This window comes from Trachypithecus francoisi, unplaced genomic scaffold, assembly GCF_009764315.1.
Source record: "Trachypithecus francoisi isolate TF-2019V2 unplaced genomic scaffold, Tfra_2.0 Lachesis_group11, whole genome shotgun sequence".
NCBI classification, from domain to species: domain Eukaryota; kingdom Metazoa; phylum Chordata; class Mammalia; order Primates; family Cercopithecidae; genus Trachypithecus; species Trachypithecus francoisi.
Genome location: NW_022681456.1, coordinates 24,987,737 through 25,007,335, shown reverse-complemented (window position 1 = coordinate 25,007,335; position 19,599 = coordinate 24,987,737). Strand labels below are relative to the sequence as shown.

Sequence of the window (19,599 nt, the reverse complement as noted above, 5' to 3'; positions counted from 1 at the left end):
GAATGTCCCCCATCCTGAGCACTCTCTGCTGGCTGAAGGCACCCTGCTCGCAAACCTTCCACTCCGGCAAGCTACCATCCGTTGCAAACACCTCAGTGTGAATGAGTTTATTGCTTTGGTTTCCAACCGGCCATCTGGATGAGAATAGGCTTCTGAGGCAATGGGCCATGACACTGATGAGTCAAGCCATGGAAGATGAAGAGACAGTCCCATCATCAAGGCCATAATCAGTATAGAAGGGGTCTGCAGCAGAGGAAGGGGGGAAAGGCCTGGAAATCACAGGGGAGAAGAATTCATGGACTCTGGAGAAGGGGCTGGAGAACAGGGGCAGCCTGGGCGACGTGGCCTTGGACACTCAGCTGATGTCTTTGAGCCTCAGTCTCTGAGCCTCATCAAGGACAGGGAAAGCTGGCTGCTAAGGGACTGGGGGCTAGAGCAGAGGAGGTGATTGCAGAATTCAATCGCATTTCAGAAAGTACTTCCCAATGACCTCGCATGCACCCTGCCTTATTTTAAGTGCAAGGAAGTCTTCAGCATCCTTCTTTTACAAGGGCTCTACCAAGCACTGGTCCTACTGCTATGTGTTTTTTCACGGATTCGCTGATTTAATCCTCACCACACAGCTTATGGCAGATCCTGTCATCAACTCTAATTTATAGTGAAAAAACTGAGGCTGAGAGAGAGAGAGAGAGAGAGAGAGAGAGAGAGAGAGAGAGAGAGGAGAGAGAGAGAGAGAAACTGATCCAAGATCACCCAGCTGGTAATCAAGGGACTCAGGATTTGAACTCAGGTGTAACTCCTAACGTGGAACTGTAACACGATAGAACTCATCAAAGAACAAAGAGCTATAGCTGCTAGAGGGTGGGTGCCTTTCAAAGACAGAGAAGGGGATTGGCTAATAAAGATGTCCGGAGGCCGGGCACGGTGGCTCATGCCTATAACTCCTTCACTTTTGGAGGCCAAGGCAGGAGGATCAGTTGAAGCCAGGAGTTTGAGACCAGCCTGAGCAACATGGTGAGACCCTATCTCTATAAAACATTTTAAAAATTATCTGGGCATGATGGCACATGCTTGTAGCCCTAGCTAACTTGGGAGGCTGAAGCACGAGGATGGCTTGAGCCTGGGAGTTCAAGGCTACAGTGAGCTATGATTGCACCACTGCACTCCAGCCTGGGCAACAGAGTGAGACCCTGTCTCTTAAAAGAGAGAGAGGTGTTGTGAATTAGAGAACGAAGGAGTGAGTGAACACATGTCATCTCTCTAGGTCTCCGTTTCCCTGGCTATAAAACAGGACTGTTTTTCCCACCTCCCACACATCTGATGAGTGTCTGTGAAGCCAGCGGGTGGGTGCTTGGCTTATAAACAGCCTGTTGTGATCAGCCAAGAGGTAGGACTGGTCCCAGAGGACAGTCTCAGAGGAGGGAAGCAGGACTGGGCAGCAGCCCAGCCTGAACTCCACGGGTGAAGGCTACCTGTCCCTTCAGGCGGTGGAACCAACACAAAAGGCTCTTGGAAGGAAGAATGAGGAGGTGCAGTGGGCTTCCTGGGCCCCAGGAAAATGTGAAACACCGGACGGGATGGGACGGGGCTGAGAAAGTGTGGATCAGAGGCCAGCCTTCCAGGACGTGGAGGTCAGAAACCCTGTGATGGGGAGGGGAGGGTGTCTCCCCACCAGCTGGCCTCACAGGCTGCTCACAGCAGTTCTCTCCTCTCCCCAGAGTCATGTTTCTAATTTCCTGATTTCCTTCACATCTGAGACTTTTCATGGGAGGAGAGGGAAAAACAGTAAAAGAAAGGCCTGTTTAGGCCAGACAGGGCCAGCTGCCCCCAGGAGAAGTGAGGCCAGCAAGTCAAGGTCTCCACCCAGTCCATACCATGTCTTTTAGCCAAGGCAGGAAGTCCAAAGGGAAAAGCTTGGAATGAAACCAGGACTTTGGCATTGCCTACAACGAGCATTTCTTAGCCTTTCATGGTTCAGGAGTGTTGGTCTCCCTCATCCCTTCCCCACCAGGCCAGCCCCTGACACTGAGGCCCCAACTCCGGGCCACATGTGATCTCGTGTAAGCCCCACAACACCCCAGTGAGGAAAGCCCTTTTATGATCCTCTTCGTAAAGTTGAGGAAACTGAGGCTCAGAGCAGTTAAGCAACCCTTCTGAGGCCTCCCAGCCAGCACGCGGCTGAAATGGGTTTCAAAAGAGGTCTGTGAGAAAGCAGAGCAGCTGCCTCTATCCACCCGGTGGCCATCCCTTCTGACTCAAGGAAACCCTTTTTCTTCATGACCTAAATCGCTGACAGTTGAAGAGGCCCCCTGTGAGTTGAGTCTGTCATAAAAGAGACTGCAAATTGCCTGCACTCCCTGAAGACCTGTTCTTGACGTCAGTCAGCCGTACCTCCCCACAGCTAGGAGGCCAGGGGACCCTTTAGTGCCCAGCCTGGACCGGTCTGGCTGCTGCAGCTGGTGGCCAAGTCTGCCTTTCTCCAGTAAAGACATCACCAAATTGCCTTGGGCAACCCAAAGGTGCCATCTTAAATCAACTCTCCTTTAGCATTAAACCTGAAGGAAACACCTCGTTTCCTCCCAGCCTCTATGCCTAGGTCCATCAGCAAGTCCTGGGAGTAGTGGAAGGAGGATCCACCATTCAATCAAGGAAGTCACCAGTGGAGAGAAAGATTCTCTTCTCCAAGCTGGTTGTGGGCCAGACAACCCATGAGATAAAGCCAGAAACCAGCATGCCCACTGGAATTTCAAACTTAATTAGCTTCGGGTTGTCTGGAATCTTCCATTGCCCAAATGTTCAAATTTAATCAACTGAGTTTGGAGAAGGCCAGGGTTGGAGACAGCAGGATGCTGTTCCCATGAAATGAAGCACAATGTGGACCACCTGGAAAATTGGGCAGGGCCTTCAAGGCCCTGAGGAGCATTCCGACCTCCTCCTGCCGTCCCTGCTTCCTGCCCACTGTGCCAGACTCCCTGCAGTCATCAAGTCTCTGGATCTGTGTTCATGCAGCTCTCCCTGCCTAAAATCTCTCTCATGTCTAGCCAACTGCTCCTATAGGCAACTCAAGGCCAACTCACCCTTTGAACCCAGCTCGAATACATGCTTCCTTCTCGAAGCACTATTTCCTGGCTTCCCCAGTGAAAGCTACCTCCACTCCACTCCTGCAGTACTTTGCACACTAAATGTATCAAGCAGGCATAAATGGGAAGGTATTTATCAATAAGCACTCAGTAAAAATGGCCCAGTAGTCACTTACTGTTCTGAATGGATGATGAATTGAATCATCATGGGTGACTGCAACCTGTGAGCAAAATTTGCCCCAAGCACTGACATTAAAGTCAACCTTCTGGCTAGATGGGCCTCCACTCTGTTTACTCACCTGTCTCCCACTCAATGGGGAGCTCCCTGTATCCCATGCTCCTAGCACACAGTTGGTGCTCAGTAAATGCTTGTGAAGTGAACAGAGGCTCCTTTAGACAAATCCTTTCTGAGTTTCAGTTTTCCCATCTGAAGAATAGGAGTGTAGACTAACTTAGGATGACAAATGATTATCTCCAGATGGCCACTGTCATTCGTTGTTTTAAGATGAAGATGGTAGATTGTCTTTAAAGACAGACTCTAACATCCCACCCTGCCCCAATACTCACATGTCACTCCTCCCATCAAGAAGTGGACTTTATTTCTCCTCCCCTTGAATCTGCACTGGCATGGTGAGTTGCTGTGACCAACAGAAAGTGGTAGAAGTGATGCTGTGCTAGTCCCAGCCTAGATCTCTCAATGCCAGCAGCTTCTGCTATCACTGCTGCAGAGCCCTGAGCCTCCTGGTAGAAAAATCCAAGCAGTTCTGCTAGAGAGATGGGCTACAGAGAGAGAGAGAAGAGAGAGAGAGAGAGAGAGAGCGAGAGCGAGCACACAAGTTCTGGGATGTGAGATCATCTTATATATCCCAGCCTCAGTCAAGCTCCCAGCTGAATGCAGCCCATGAGTAATACAGCCAATACTATATGGAGCAGGGATGCACTGTCCCTGCAGAACTCTACTAAGTTGCATAATTATAAATGAATAAATCAGTTCAAGCCACTAAATTTGGGGATGGCTTGATCCACAAAGATAAACAACAAAGACATCTGGGCTCAACTAGAGGAAAAGTCATGACTGATGTGTGATGTCTGCCACAGCACATGGTGAGGCATGTGGACTTCCATCCCTGGACTAGGTCATGTCAAGGTCAATGCCAATTCAATTCAATGTCAATTCATTATTCTTGTGAGGCCTTCTAGAAATTCAAGTTCCAGATTCAGAGGGAATTCATCCACCATCAGAGAGAACCCCAGCAGGCATCCAGTGGGGACCCTGGAAGGATTAAATGAACCCATGAGGTAGCCCCTCTTGGGGCATATAAACAGTAACTTGGAAAGAAAGTAGAGCAGTTGGTAGCAGGACTGGAAGCAGAAAGAGGTAGAAATGGGAGACACTGAGCCCTACTGATAGTAGAACAGCTGACTGGGGGCTGCAGGCTCTTGCAGCCTAGGGGACAAAGATAATCCATCCCTCAAGCCAATTCATATCCCAAGAACCTTCCAGGTCAAACACAAGCCTGGCTGGACAGCTGGCACTTTCTCCCCTCCTAGTTAACATCCACATCCTCAAAAACGAACCTTCTTTCTTATGGGGGGAAGAGAAGGAGCCCTCGTGCTCCTTGCAGCCCATGAGCCAGATAAGCATGTCTCTCTAGCATGGGGCAGAGACAGAAAGGTTCTCATAACTAGAAGTCACCAGTATCTGGGATGGAGAGACTCAAGCTGGGAAGTTAAACTGCTGGGGGATCATTCATTCATGCTGAGCCTCCTACCAGCTGCCAGGCACTTAACTTCCATTCTAACAACTACCCTATGTACTACATGCTGCCATCCCCATTTCACAGATGGGCGAACCCCCTCACTCAGAGTCAGCAGGTTCATAAGTGCAGGGACTTGAACGCAGTCTAAACGATGCCAAAGCCTGGTTCCTGGGTTGGTCCTAATAATCACTGAATACTCCCTGGTAAAGCCTCACTGGTTGCGAACACTTGCATCCATTCTAACTGGTCAATACTCTGCTGAACCAACTGTCAATAGATGGCCACCTGAACTCCCAATATCCAAATTCCAAATTCAAGAAACAATCAGATGCAGACCAATGTCACTGGTAGACAGAATAACAGATCCCTAAAGATGTCCACATCCTAATCCCCAGAACTGTAAATATGTTATCCTACATGGCAAAAGATACTTTGACATTTTGCAGATGTCATTAAGAATCTTAAGATGGGGGGATTATGCTGGATTACCCAGGTGAGCCCAGGGTCTTTAAAAATGAGACAGAGCCTGTAATCCCAGCACTTTGGGAGGCCGAGACGGGCGGATCACGAGGTCAGGAGATCGAGACCATCCTGGCTAACATGGTGAAACCCCGTCTCTACTAAAAAATACAAAAAAAAAAAAATTAGCCGGGCGAGGTGGCGGGCGCCTGTAGTCCCAGCTACTCGGGAGGCTGAGGCAGGAGAATGGCGTGAACCTGGGAGGTGGAGCTTGCAGTGAGCTGAGATCTGGCCACTGCACTCCAGTCTGGGCGACAGAGCGAGACTCCGTCTCAAAAAAAAAAAAAAAAAAAAATGAGACAGGGAGGCAGCGGGGCCAAAGTGATTTGATGTGACAAAGATTCAACCTGCAGTTGCTGGCTTTGAAGGCTGGGGAAGGGGACCACGAGTCAAGGAATGTGGCAGCCTCTAGAAGCTGGAAAAGGAGGGCAAACAGATTCTCCCCTATGGCCTCCAGAAGAGACGCAATCCTTGATTTTAGCCCAGTGAAACCCATTTGGGACTTCTGACCTCCAGAATAATAACATAACAGGTTTGTGTTGTTTTAAGCCACTCGGTTTATGGTTATTGTTACAGCAGTAACAGGAAACGTATACACTTGCTACCTGAACTCTTACTTCATCTAACACTCAGGAGTTCATAGATTCTGATAACTGTTCAAACCAATTCAGGTAACAAAGGATGGGCATTTGAGCATCCCCTGCCTTTATTCCCCACCCCAAGTCATTTATTGAGCACTTACTCCAGGCCAAAGAACATAGCAGACGCTCTCTCAACAACCCTGGACAAGAGGAAACTGAGGCCTAAAGAGGTTACATGTATGTGACTTGCACGTGCTCACAAAAACAACAGGTGGCCAGGTGAGGTGGCTCACACTTGCAATCCTAGCACTTTGGGAGGCCAAGGCAGGTGAATCACTTGAGTCCAGGAGTTCGATACCAGCTTGGGCAACGTGGTGAGACCCTTTGTGATGGTGAATACTGAGTGTCAACTTGATTGGATTAAAAGATAATAAGTATTAATCCTGCATGTGTCCGTGTGGGTGTTGCCAAAAGAGATTAACATTTGAGTCAGTGGGCCGGGGAAGGCAGATCCATCCTTAATCCAGTGGGCACAATCTAATTAGCTTCCAGAGAATATAAAGCAGATAGAAAAACCTGAAAAGGAGAGACAGGCCTAGCCTCCCAGCCTGCGTCTTTCTCCCATGCTGGATGCTTCTTGCCCTTGAACATCAGATTCCAAGTTCTCCAGTTTTGGGACTCAGACTGACTCTCCTTGCAGATGGCCTATTGTGGGACCTTGTGATCATGTAAATTAATACTTGGTAAACTCCCCTTTATATATGTAGAGAGAGAACCCTAAGAGGACCCTCTAAGAGAACCCAACTAATACATCCGATCTCTACAAAAAATACAAAAATCAGCCAGGCATGGTAGTGCATGCCTATAGTCCCACCTACTCAGGAGGTGGAAGGATTACTTAAGCCCAGGAGGTCAAGGCTGCAGTGAGCTGTGATCATGTCACTACACTCCAGCCTGGGTGACAGAATGAGATTTTGTCTCAAAAAATAAAAAATTAAAATTAAATCAACAGGTTGAGAACCCAGGATGAGAACTCACATCTGCCTGACCACAGGCCCTGCCCTCCTCTCACTACACCACACCCTCTCCCCATTGACTTCCTGTTTCTCTGACCCCTGATTTCCAGGAGGAAAAACCAAGTGTGCTCACTGTTGTTTTTTGTACCCATCTCCCCACCCACCCACCTGCTTGCACAAGAGCTACCCTCAGCAGGAACCCAGAGCTGGAATCTGGGGACCCAAGTCCTATACCCCAAGAAAGCAGAACCGATTCCGACATTCTGCCTGGATAGCAGCTGACCTCCCTGCTGAGTCAGCCACTGGTACTTCCAACAATGCCAGAGACTGTCTATGGTGGAGACAGCGAGACCCAAGGCACTCTCTACCAGCAGAGCCCAAGACTTCTCCCTGGGGCCAGACATGGAGAGAAGAGACTGGCCCAAATGACATTTCCAGTCTGGGAACCCAAGATCACAAGGCACCAGACGCCCAGATGTGCAAAGACCAATTTCGAAGCTCACTGTCCCAAAAATAAAAATAGAAATGCCTTCATCGAACTGACCACGTGCTGTACTCAGTGCTTGATAGATATGGACTCATTTAATCTCACCATAACCCTGCCAAGCAGGCATTCATAGCATGCCCCACTTATGAGTGAGGAAGCTGAGGGGCTCAGGAGGTTAAAGTTCAGAGCTGGGTTCTCAACCCTGGAGCACTTGGATCTGGGATCTATCATCACTAGTGTGCTGCCAGCCAACGCCACCCAAACATCAACATTTCTTTCTTTGATAGCACCAGGTAGAATTACTGTGTCTTGATTCCATCTGACAGTGCGAGGATTTCTACTTTTTTTTCCATCATACCTGTGTCCATTGCTGCAAAAATCTAGAGGTTCTAAAAAGAAATAGCTGGTTTCCTGCTATTGTCTGAAACCAGCATGTCCTGAGGCCAGCAGCAGCACAAAGTGGCTGCCAATAACAGAGGCTCTTCACTGCATGTCAGTCCTGGCCTAGGGCCACCTCTTCAGCAGCGGGTATGGAAAAAGTCCTGGGCTGGAAACCAGGTGTTTCAAGTCCTAATCTGGCCAAATGATCTTGGGAATGTCATGGAACCAATCAGGGTCTCACTTTCCTCATCTCTCAAATGGGTTTCACAAGGATAGGAATCGTGTCTTTCCATTGTTCTTGCCCTGTGGAGAGCCAGACGTGTAGTAGATGCTAATAAATGTTTGTTGAGTGAATGAATAAAAGTATATGTTACAAGTGTGTTTCTCCTCCCCTGAGGGCCTCAAAGACAGGAAGCAGGTCTGATTCATCTCATTTTCTCACAGTGCTGCAGCTGTTACTCCCACATGAATTTATTCACACAGGAAATTGCTCCCAAGCACCCACTATGTGGCCAGCCCAGTTGAAGCTTCAGTGTCTTCCATGGACCACACAATACCCTCATGCACTGTCCCTTCTCTTTTACACAGCCAGTGACTGTAATACTTGGTCACACTGTACTTCTGCACCCCAAGACCTAGGACAACCACCCAGCTGCCTTACAGTCAGCAGCCTTGGCCCATTCTGGGGAGTTTGAACATGATTCCTGAGTTTTCACTTCCCTCATGCCCAGCCCTGGGGGAGCCCAGCTCAAGGAAAATCCCGACTCTAACCACACCATGTACACAAACATGCACACCACCATTGAAATGTGCAGTGGGGCCCTAGGACAGGAATAAGATGTTTTTAGTTCAAATACTATTCTTTTGCTATGAGCTGTGTGACCTTAGGCAAGTCCCTTTACCTCTCTGAGCCTCATTGTATTCACCTATAAAATGGGGATGATAGTCCTGAGGCCTTTCCATGTAGGCTTGTAGGGAGATTCAAGTAGATCATGAATATAAATACCTTTGACTTAATAACCTGCAACATGCTCTATCAAATCATTATTCTTATTTCCTTTTTCCAGAAGGGAAAGAGAATGGCAGTTGCCTATGTTTCAGAAAAATCCATGTTTAGGGGCCTGGAGCCTGGAAATGTACTTAGTATATTTGATGGGAATTGCCTTGAGGACAGATGATGTTGTGAGTCCAACATCAGCATGTTAACTAAGATTGACTAGTGAAAATGTAGACTTAGAATGGAAGAATGAAAGCAACCCAAGAGGTCACCACATTTGTGACAGAGACAGGTAGCTGTCCACAAAAATTCATTCTCCCTGTCCACAATGCACGACTGTGGCTGGGAAAGAACCTTTGCCAAGAACCTCATATCCTTGTAACTCTATGTCCTGGCCTCCTTTGCAATTAGATTGGCCACATGATAGTTCTCATGTGTGAGTGGAAGTGATGTCTGCTGCTTCCAGGCCAAAGCAGATAAGCAAATATGCCACTTCCATACTTTCTTTTGTCTTCTGCACCTGACTGCAGACAATGAGGATATCCGAGGAGAGAGTGGGACCACCAGATGAGTCACTGAAGTAACATGAAGAAGAGGATCACCCTCCATTCAGAAATACCTGCCTTATAATAAAGCTGTTTTGCTTCAGCCCTTATGCCTTTGGGGGCCTATTTGTTACTGCAGCTACTACCCTAGCTGATACTCCATTCGACCTCCTTATTTACAGATGAAATTATTGTGGGCGGAGAGTGAGAGTGCCTTGCCAAGGTTACACAGTAAGCCCAACAGATGTCTAAAACTTTGGTCTCTTAACTCCTTGGAGCAGAGGAGTTGCAGTTTCCTGCCTGCTCTACGGAGCCACAAAGATTCTTAGAGGCCCTTCAGCAACAAGAGTGAGATTTAGTGGCAGCCTGGAGTCTTCCACTTCTGTTTCAACGAGAATAACACCGCTTTTATCTGTTTTCAAATTGCACTTCCCCATAAGACTTTCATTTGTGGAAAGGATTCTGCAACTGAAAATAATTTCAAAGCCCCCATGCTGGGGGATTGCTAACACGATCTGACTTTCTGTGGTACTATAAGACAAAGTTTCGCTTCTTCTCTGCCAAACCTTCTGGCCTCAGCTGCTGACACAGAACATGTGGATTCACAGAAGTACATGAATATTTGCTTAGAAAGGAAAAAAGAAACCTCATTGTGCAGCAAAGAACCCAAGACCTCAGTGTGAACAAAGGGCAAAAAGCAAAGACTTTTAAGCACTCTAGATTGGTGGTTCTCAAGTTTTGGGGTGCATCCGAATGACCTGGGGTGCTGGTTCAACATGCAGACACTGAAGTCTCATCCACAGAGATTCTGATTTCCTAACTGAAGCTTTAAGAAACACTTGCAATTGGCTGGGCGTGGTGGCTCATGCCTGTAATCCCAGCACTCTGGGAGGCCGAGGCGGGCGGATCACGAGGTCAGGAGATCAAGACCATCCTGGCTAACACGGTGAAACCCCATCTCTACTAAAAATACAAAAAATTAGCCAGGCGTGGTGGTGGACGCCTGTAGTCCCAGCTACTTGGGAGGCTGAAGCAGGAGAATGGTGAGAACCCAGGAGGTGGAGCTTGCAGTGAGCCGAGATTTCACCACTGTACTCCAGCCTGGGTGGCAGAGCGAGACTCCATCTTGAAAAAAAGAAACGAAGAAAGAAAAAGAAACACTTGCGATTATTCTAATGCAGGTGGTCTAGAGATTGCACTTTGAGAAGCTCTGAGTCTACTTCATAGCCTCACAACTGGTGGTAATGACTGCACCTGTGTGGTGTAGATCAAAGAGAATGAAATAGGCTTTTGGTTTTCTTGTACATCAGTGGGAATAACAGCATTAATAATCCACTAAAGAAATCAATAATAATTTCCATTTGACTCAGATGAGTGTCACAGGTATAGACAGGCAGAGTGGAATAGAAATGATCATCAGAACAACAGCTCATGTTTATAGAGACCTTATTTTACAACAAATCCTCTGCTTACATGTATGTTCTCATTTACTCTTTAGAATAATCTTATGAGGCAGTTACTGATCATATTCCCATTTTATAGATGAGGAAACTCAGGCACAAAGATAAGGAATAACTGATTCCGTGTCACTCAGTTGGCCAGTGGCAGACCAATTCAAGCCCACCCCCGGAATGATGACAATATCAAATAATATCATCCTTATTTACAGATGATATTATTGTGGCCAGAGAGTGGGAGTACCTTGCCTAAGACCAAGCTGCCCCTTCTTGCACAACGTTGTATTCCCTCTTGTGAGGAGGTCTAGCATCAGAACTCTTTAGGCTTCAGTTTCCTAATCTATAAAATGAGCATGTTAATAGTACCTTCATCATATGGCCATGGTGAGGATTTGATAAAATCATCTCAAGAAAGTGGTTTGCAAACTGAGAGGAGTTATTAGGTAAACATCTAAGAGATAAGACTTCAGTCCAGCTTCCTCCACCCCATTTTACAGACGGTGAAACTGAGACCTGGTTACTTTATTTATTCAATGGACACTATTCAATGACCCTAATATATGCTAGCTCTTGTGCAGGGGACTGAGGATGCAGAAAAAAAAGTAATATCCCAGATCTGGCCTCTAGGAGCCTCCCAGAGAGACAGACCAGATGACTGGTCATTAGAACATGGTGTGGTAGGAGCCGTGATAAGGGAGAGACAGGCCCTGGGAGAGCCTAGCAGACAAGCCCTGACCCAGTGTGGGTAGGGGACTTCTCAGAACAAGTCAAGCCAGAGAAGGGCATGACTTGCCCAAAGTTAAGGTTATATATTCCCTGAAGTTTTGGGGGAGTCCAAAGAAGGCCCCTGTGCATCAAGAGATAACTCTCCTGTGGACTTCCCAAGTGTCTGACAATCATCATTTGAGGGTCACTGGTTTAGATTAAAGCAAAGGCCAAGCTGCCTCCTCCTGCACCTGAATTACCCAGTCACACTCACCTCAGCAGCCAAGGCATTTAGAGGATTCTTTCCTTCAAACCAGTTTGGAAGAGGCAGGAGAGACGGCAAGAACCACAGAGAAGATTGGTCTTGAGAAGGAGGTAGGGATGCAAAAGGGAAGTTGAGGGCTTTCCCTAATAGAAGAAGAAAGACTCAGAACCTGGACGTTCAGGTGTATGACCTCAGACCAGTGATCTGGCATCTCTGAACCGCACAAGTCTGAGTGATTGGGTTTATACCAAGTAGTAGTTCCCTGATATTGTAGTGTGTTGTTTGTTTATAATTTTGCCAAAGCTGGCCTGCCCATTTAAAATGAGCTATTCTGAAAACAGAGGAGGGAGTGGAATATTTCCAACAGAGAGTGCTGGCAAAAGGTTTGTGTCCTTCATATACAAAGAACCCTTAGATATCAATAAGAAAAAGATAAACATGCCCCCAGAGGAGGAAAAAAATGGGAACAGACTTGAGCAGGAGAGTCACACTAGAAATGTGGAAAATAAGTTTATAAAAGAGAATCAACACTAATAAATGAAATGCCTATTGAAGCATCTAGATATTATTCTCAACTTCACATCAGGGAAGTTTTAAGGGATGGGTAGCAACAAGGTGGGTTTAGGACATGAGAATACTGTGCCCTGGTATAACATCATAGAGAGGTCAAGCTGTCACAGCCTTCCAGGATACAGTGTGACCAAAAGTTCAAAAAAGTCTCAAAAATAGGCAAACCTTAAATCTAGCAGTTTCTAAAAGGTATTCATAAGACACACACACAAAGATGTCATACTAAATAAAGTGTTCTAATAGGAAAAAAAAAAAGGAGAAGCAAGTCTATTAGGGAAAAGTCAAATAATCTTAAGATATCCTTTCTATGCAGCCATGAAAAATGCATATTGGAAGAATATAGGTGATATGGAAGAAAGTTCACAATCTGTGGTTAAGCAGGTTATCAAATTAGATGTGGAAATGCACATTCATATATTTAAGATGTGTGTCCTTGCTATTTCTTTAAACAATGAGCATGCATTACTTTTGACATCTGAAGATAATAACAAAACTCTTCCTTTTGACAAATATGAAATTATAAAAGGAAACAAACTTTTCTCTTGTTAGTATTCATTCCCCTTCCCTGGCCCCTCTCAGAAGACACCCAAGGCAAGTGTGCGAAGATACCTTCCCTCTGGTCTCTGCCCGGAAGGTCTTCCTGAGAGTTCCCTGTGACTGCAGGCCACTGGAGGCTGTTGGGGAGACTTGCACACCCTGGCTTCTTTCTCCAAATCACAGGTTCCTCTGGCTGTGGCTGTTTGCCCAGAAAGCAGTTCATTCATTTGTTCACTCAAGATCCCCCTCCGAACCCCCAGAGCGCTGCGGCTGGAGCACCCCTATCACCCGGAGGCTTCCAAGGGAGCGCGCTCTGTGCTGAGCTACCTCCTGGCCGCCGGGCTGCTTCCCTGAATGGGACTGGGACAGAACACAGCCAGAGAAACAGCTGGAGGGAGGAGAGCAGGAGGGAGGGGCAGGAAACTGGGCTGACCGAGGGCGGGGGCGGCTAGCTGCGTGGAGAAGGGGCTGCGACGGGAGGGTGCCCCTACCAGCCGGGGACTGGGCTCGTGGGTGGCGGCGGGGCCCCGCTGGGGACAACCCGCCCCTCAGGCAGCCTCTTGCAGCTGGGAAGCCGAGCCTACTGAGCGCAAACCGGAGCACATGCGACCCCCAGCTGCTGGGGGAAGTGCAAGCGCCTCTGCTCCCGGTGAGGGGCTCCAGCTCCACGCTGACCGAGAGACTGGCTGCCTCTCACCCTGGGCCTTTGCAACGCTGTTCCTCCCACCTGGATGCTATTCCTGCCCTAATTCGTGGCCCGATGGTCTCCTACTGCCTCTTCAGGTCTCAGACTGACGATCACCTCCCAGGGAAGCCTTCCCCAACCCTCAGGGGCTGCTCTGCCCCTCAGGGTCACCCCATCACCTCACTGATGCAGTGCTGTCCTTGCCTGTTAAGATGTCTCTCTCCTTGCACCAAGAACTCCTTGCACCAGGAACTCTGTAGGGAAATAACTGTATTTGTTCCCTGCCCTAGCCAGGCACTAAGTGCTGGTTCATCAACTGTGTGGTCACCATCGTTAGTGGAATAATCAAAACAACTGAGAGCCAGGCAGGGTGCTAGGCGATGTGTACTTACACTTCACAGCAACCCTAGATAGCAGGAATTATTACTACCCCAGTCTTACCAATAAGGAAACTGGGGCACAGAGAGATTAAGTCACTTGCCCAAGACCACACCACCAGCAGTTGACAGAGCTGGGATTCCAACTGTGTTGTCTGGCTCCAAGGCCCACCCTTGGCCCCAGACTGAAGAAATAACAGAAGTGCCCACTGTGGGCCCCTGTGCCAAGTGCTTCCGTGGAGTAAGCCGTGTGAACCACCATCAACATCAGGGAGGCATCACTTGCCCATTCTACACATGAGGATGCTGGAGCCACAGAGCAGAAGTTGTTTTGTCCAAGGCACCCAGCTCATGCTGACGGAGCCATGGCTGGATCTGACTCTGTCTGATTCCAAAGCCAAGACTGCCTACGACTGCCTAAAATAATATTTTTAGAAAGGAAAAGAAAAGGGAAGGGCAGGGGAGGGGAAGAGAGGGGAAGGGAGGAGAAGAAAGAAAGGAAGAAAAGGGAGGGCAGGGAGGAAGGTAATGGGGAGGAGAGGAAGGTGAAGGGAGAGGGAGATGGGTAGGGAGGGAGAGAAGGAGAGAAACCTGTGTTTTGGGCCTCAAAATCTTGGGCAGGTGGAGGAATATGTCCTCGTCGTCTGATCAGCCTTAGAACCCCACTGACCTCTCCCCACCATCCTCAATCCTTTAATTCAGTGAGCTTTACACTTAGAAACCATCTAATTTCATTCTTCCATTGTACAGATAACTTGAAGCCCAGAGAGATTGAGTCTCTTGCCTAAGGTCACACAGATCTCTACAGTCAGAAGTCTAGCCCAGTCTACCCAACTGTCTTCTTTCCTCTCTTCTTCTTTGGGCTTATCTAGGGTACAAAACCTCTTATCCAAACACTTACTGTACAGATGAGAACACTGAACCCAGAGGAGGCAAGGGACTCACCCAAGGTCACCAGAAGCTAGTAATTGTATTAGTCCATTCTCACACTACTGTGAAGAAATACCCAAGACTGGGTAATTTATAAAGAAAAAAGGTTTAATTGACTCACAGTTTTGCATGGCGGGGGAGGCCTCAGGAAACTTACAATCATGGTGGAAGGTACCTCTTCACAGGATGGCAGGAAAGACAATGAGTGCCAAGCAGAGGGGGAAGCCCCTTAGAAAACCATCAGATTTCATGAGAATTCACTCACTGTCATGAGAACAGGATGGGGGAAAACCACCCCCATGTTCAATTCCCTCCCACCTGGTCCCTCCCATGACTCATGGGGATTATGGAATTCCAATTCAAGGTGAGATTTGGGTCGGGACACAGAGCCAAATCACGTCATTCCCCAAGTTCTCCTGGTAAAAGGAGAGGATATTTCCATAACGTGGCAGGGATCCTGTATATCACCATCTAATAGAGACCAGAGATTCCTAAAGCCTAGTTTCCAGACCAGCCCCAGCAGCCTCACCAGGAAGTTTGTTAGAAACACAAACCCTTGGCCAGGCGTGGTGGCTCATGCCTGTAATCCCAGCACTTTGGGAGGCTGAGACGGGCGGATCACGAGGTCAGGAGATCGAGACCATCCTGGCTAACATGGTGAAATCCCGTCTCTACTAAAAAATACAAAAAACTAGCCGGGCGCGGTGGCGGGCACCTGTAGTCCCAGCTACTCGGGAGGCTGAGGCAGGAGAATGGCGTAAACCCAGGAGGAGGAGCTTGCAGTGAGCTGAGATCCGGCCACTGCACTCCAGCCTGGGAGACAGAGTGAGACTCCATCTCAAAAAAAAAAAAAAAAAAAAAAAAGAAACACAAACCCTTGGGCCTCACTGCAGACCTAGGCAATCAGAGACTCCAGGAAGCCATCTGGGTTTTAAGAAGCCCTCCAGGGGATTCTGATGCTTGCTCAAATTTGAGATCCACTGATATAGGCATTTCAATTAGGAATCCATTGAAATGGGTCCTGGAACAAGTCACCTTGCCAATGCACAGAATAGTGGCTAAGAACAGAGGCTTTGATAGCAGACAGACCTGGTTTGAATCCCTGTCTCTGTCACTGTAAGCTATGTGACTTGGGCAAGACCTTTCACCTCTGGAGTCTCAGTTTCCTCATATGCTGTGGACCGTGGAAGAGGAGGAGGAGGAAGAGGGAAGGAGAGGAGGGAGAGGAAAAGACGAGGAGGGAAAAAGGAAAGGAGGAGGAGGAAAAAGGAGGGCCAAGTGGAAGAGAGGGGAGTGGGGGAAGGATAAAAAGAGAAGGGGGTAAGAAGGAGGAGGGAAAGGGAGGAGGGATATGAAAAGAGGAGGAGGAGGGAAGAGGAGAGGAAGAGGAGGGAAGAGAAAGAAAGGGGAGGAGGAGAGGGCGGGGGAGGAGGCGATGAGGAGGAGGGAGTAAGGAGGAGGAAGGAAAGGGAGGAAGGAGATGAAAAGAGGAGGAGGAAGGAGGAAGAGAGGAGGAGAAGGAGGAGGAGGGAAGAGGAGGGTCCAAGAGAAGGAGAGGGGAGAGGGAGGAGGAGGAGAAGAGGGGGAGGGGTTAAGGAGAAAAAGAGAAAGGGAGGAGGGAGATGAAAAGAGGAAGAAGAGGGAAGAGGAGAGGAGGAGGGAAGAGGAAGGAGGAGGGGTCAGGAGGAGGAGGAAAAGAGAAGAGGGGGAGGAAAGGTAAAGATAAAGGAGAGGGGAGGAGAAGGAGTTGGGGAGAGGAGGGAGAGTGGGAGAGAGGAGAAGGAGGCCAGAAGGCAGCCTTTCAGGAAGATCGAGCACACGGGAGCTATGGAAGAGGAGTTGGGTAAATCCAGCCTGGGATGGACTCCTGGACATGCCTCTTCCTCCCTGGAGGTGGCTGTGGCTGTGGCAGGCCTCCCTCTGCCTCTGGCCTCCCTAGGCTCGGGTCTCATCAGCTAGGAGCCACAACTGGCAGAGCAAGGACACCGGTCCCCCAGCCAGCTGGGCCCCTTGGCAGTTGGCAGAGGAGATGGGAACTCACAGCCCCACTGGGCCAGTGAGGAAGGCGTGGGGCTACCTGGCTCATGACTCTCCACCTGGGGGCTGTGGGACAAGCTGAAGCCACAGGCCTTTGGTCACGCTTTTGAACAGGGCTAAACAGTTTGGCTTTTCTTTCTTGGAGCAAAAAGTGTTTGTTGTTGGTTGTGGGGGGTTTTATGTTTTTGTTTTAAATAGGATTTTGAAATCTAAGGGCTGAGCTGGGGATACTGGGACTTGAGAGAAAAGCAGTCTCCTCCAGAACCCTCAAAGAAATCTCTGTGTACACCCCTAGCAACTCCACATAGAATCAAGATGGAGGGTCAAGCTTCTTTTTGGAGTCCAGCTCAGGTTGACTGGTTCTTGATTCCTGGAGCTCTGTGTTAAAGGGAATCTGAGGCCACGTCCTGGCCTGGCTGGAGGGAGCACAGTGATTTGTGAGCAATGCCTGCCCTGGACCTGGGGTTGGGAGGAGGGTTGCCTTTCTCATCCCATGCTGTCCTCCAACTGAAGTCCGTCCCATTGGCGCAGGGTGGACTGGTTCAGCAGGGACTGGTTCCACCCCTACCACACCCTCCCAGTACTGGCTGTGCCTGGCGTAATGGAGCTTATGTCTCATTCCTAAGCCACTGGGTAGCTCCTTCCGACAGATCTTTAGTGTTCACAGATTCCTAACCCTCTACTTAAAGCTGAACGGTTTCCCCAGCCTCCCTGATCACCAGTGGTTAAACCAGGTTCACCAGAGAGGCTCCCAACCAAAGGAGGCCTTCAAAGATGCTTCCTGCCACATGAAGGATTCTCTCTGAAGTCCAAATTCTGCCTACTTTGGACTTTCTTTAAGGCATAGACAGGCCACATGGGAATGACAGCTCCTCTATTTCAGCCAAAGATGGGCCATGTGGCCTTGGGCGAGTCCCGTACCTTCTCTGGTTCATTCAGTGGTCAGCAGATACTCACCGGACCCCACCTCTGTGGCAGGCACAGGCTGGTGAACAAGACAGTCATACCCCATGCTCAGAAAGCTGTCCTGCTGGAGAATTCATTTTATTTATTTATTTACTTTTTAAAAAAATTCTTTTGAGGCAGAGTCTCCCTCACTCTGTTGCCCAGGCTGGAGTGCAGTAGCAAGATCTGGGCTCACTGCAAGCTCAGCCTCCTGGGTTCAAGCGATTCTCTCACCTCAGCCTCCCAAGTGACTAGGACTATAGACGTGCACCATCACACCTGGTAAGTTTTGTGTTTTTAGTAGAGACGGGGTTTCGCCATGTTGGCCAGGCTGGTCTCGAACTCCTGACCTCAAGCGATCCTTCCGCCTTGGCCTCCCAAAGTGCTGGGACACAGGGGTGAGCCACCATGCCCAGTGAAACTCTCCATTTTAAATGAGATATGATTATTTCTAAGAACCCCTTAATTACCAGGAAAGATTCTCAGGCAGGCTAGGCATGGTGGCTCATGCTGATAATCCCAGCATTTTGGGAGGCCAAGGCAGGACAATTGCTTGAGACTAGGAGTACAAGATCAGCCTGGCCAACATCATGAGACCCTGTCTCTACTAAAAAAAATAATTAGCAAGGCATGGCAGCACATGCCTGTAATCCCAGCTTCTTGGGAGGCTGAGGCACAAGAATTGCTTGAACCCAGGAGGTGGAGGTTGCAGGTAGACAAGATGGCACCATTGCACTCCAGCCTGGGCCACCACACAAGACTCTGTCTTAAAAAATAAAAATAAAAATAAAAGATTCTCAGGCAATTAACATGTCCTGAAGATGGAAGCAGCCTTTAAAGGAGCAGAGGGCAAAATAGGCTGGAAGTCTGTGACAGGCAGAATAATGATCCGCCAAGATACCCACATCCCAATCCCCAGAACCTGAGAATATGTTACCTATGTTACCTTAGGTGGTAAAAGGGAAGGGATTTTGCAATGTGATTAAATTACAGATCTTGAGATGGGGAAATTAGCCTGGATCATCCAGAAGAGCCCAGTGTCCTAACGTGAGTCCTAATAAGAGTAAGGCAGGAGATCAGAGCAGCGAGAAGGCAGTGCGGTGATGAAGGAAGCAGAGATTTAGTGATGTGGCCACAAGCCAAGGAGTGTGGGCAGCCCGCAGACACCAGAAGAGGCAAAGAACAGATTCTCTCCTGCAGCCTCCAAGAGGAACCAGCCCCACGAAAACTTTGACTTTAGCCCATGAGTCTCATTTTGGACTTCTGAGCTCCAGAACTGTAAGGATACAAATCTGTATTATTTTAAGCCACTAAGTTTGTGGTGATTTATTATAGCAGCACTTAGAAATCTAATACAAGAGTTGTTTCAAAGAAGACCAGAACACTGGGCTTGGGGGCAGACAGATCTGGATTTGAGTCTCTGCTCCACTTGCTAGCTGTGTGACTTTGTACAATTTCCTAACCTCTCTGAATCTCAGCAAATGGGAGTAATAGAGTCTCTACTTCAGGAGGTTGTTGGGAAAATTAGAGTTGATACACATAACCTGCTTAGAAAAGAGTGTAGCACAACTGTCATGTAGTAAATATTGAATTTCCACCCTCTTCTATTGAGCATTATAAAGGCCACATACCTTGTGCAGGAGGTGGGTTTTATGAGGGGGAAAAAGGCCACATTCCCAAATGCAGGCCCTCAATTGTGTCTTGGGACACTGCAAAACTAGCCAT

At 48.4% G+C, this 19,599-nt stretch overlaps 1 protein-coding gene across 1 annotated transcript in view; it reads right to left on the bottom strand.

Moving 5' to 3' along the window:
• Nucleotides 1-13,262, bottom strand: part of CMKLR1 (chemerin chemokine-like receptor 1) — a 53,363-nt gene extending 40,101 nt beyond the window's left edge. The window contains exon 1 of the mRNA XM_033220760.1: nucleotides 12,973-13,262. The gene's annotated coding sequence lies outside the window, so the exon portion shown is untranslated. The remainder of the gene's footprint in view (nucleotides 1-12,972) is intronic.
• Nucleotides 13,263-19,599: the final 6,337 nt, after the last annotated feature.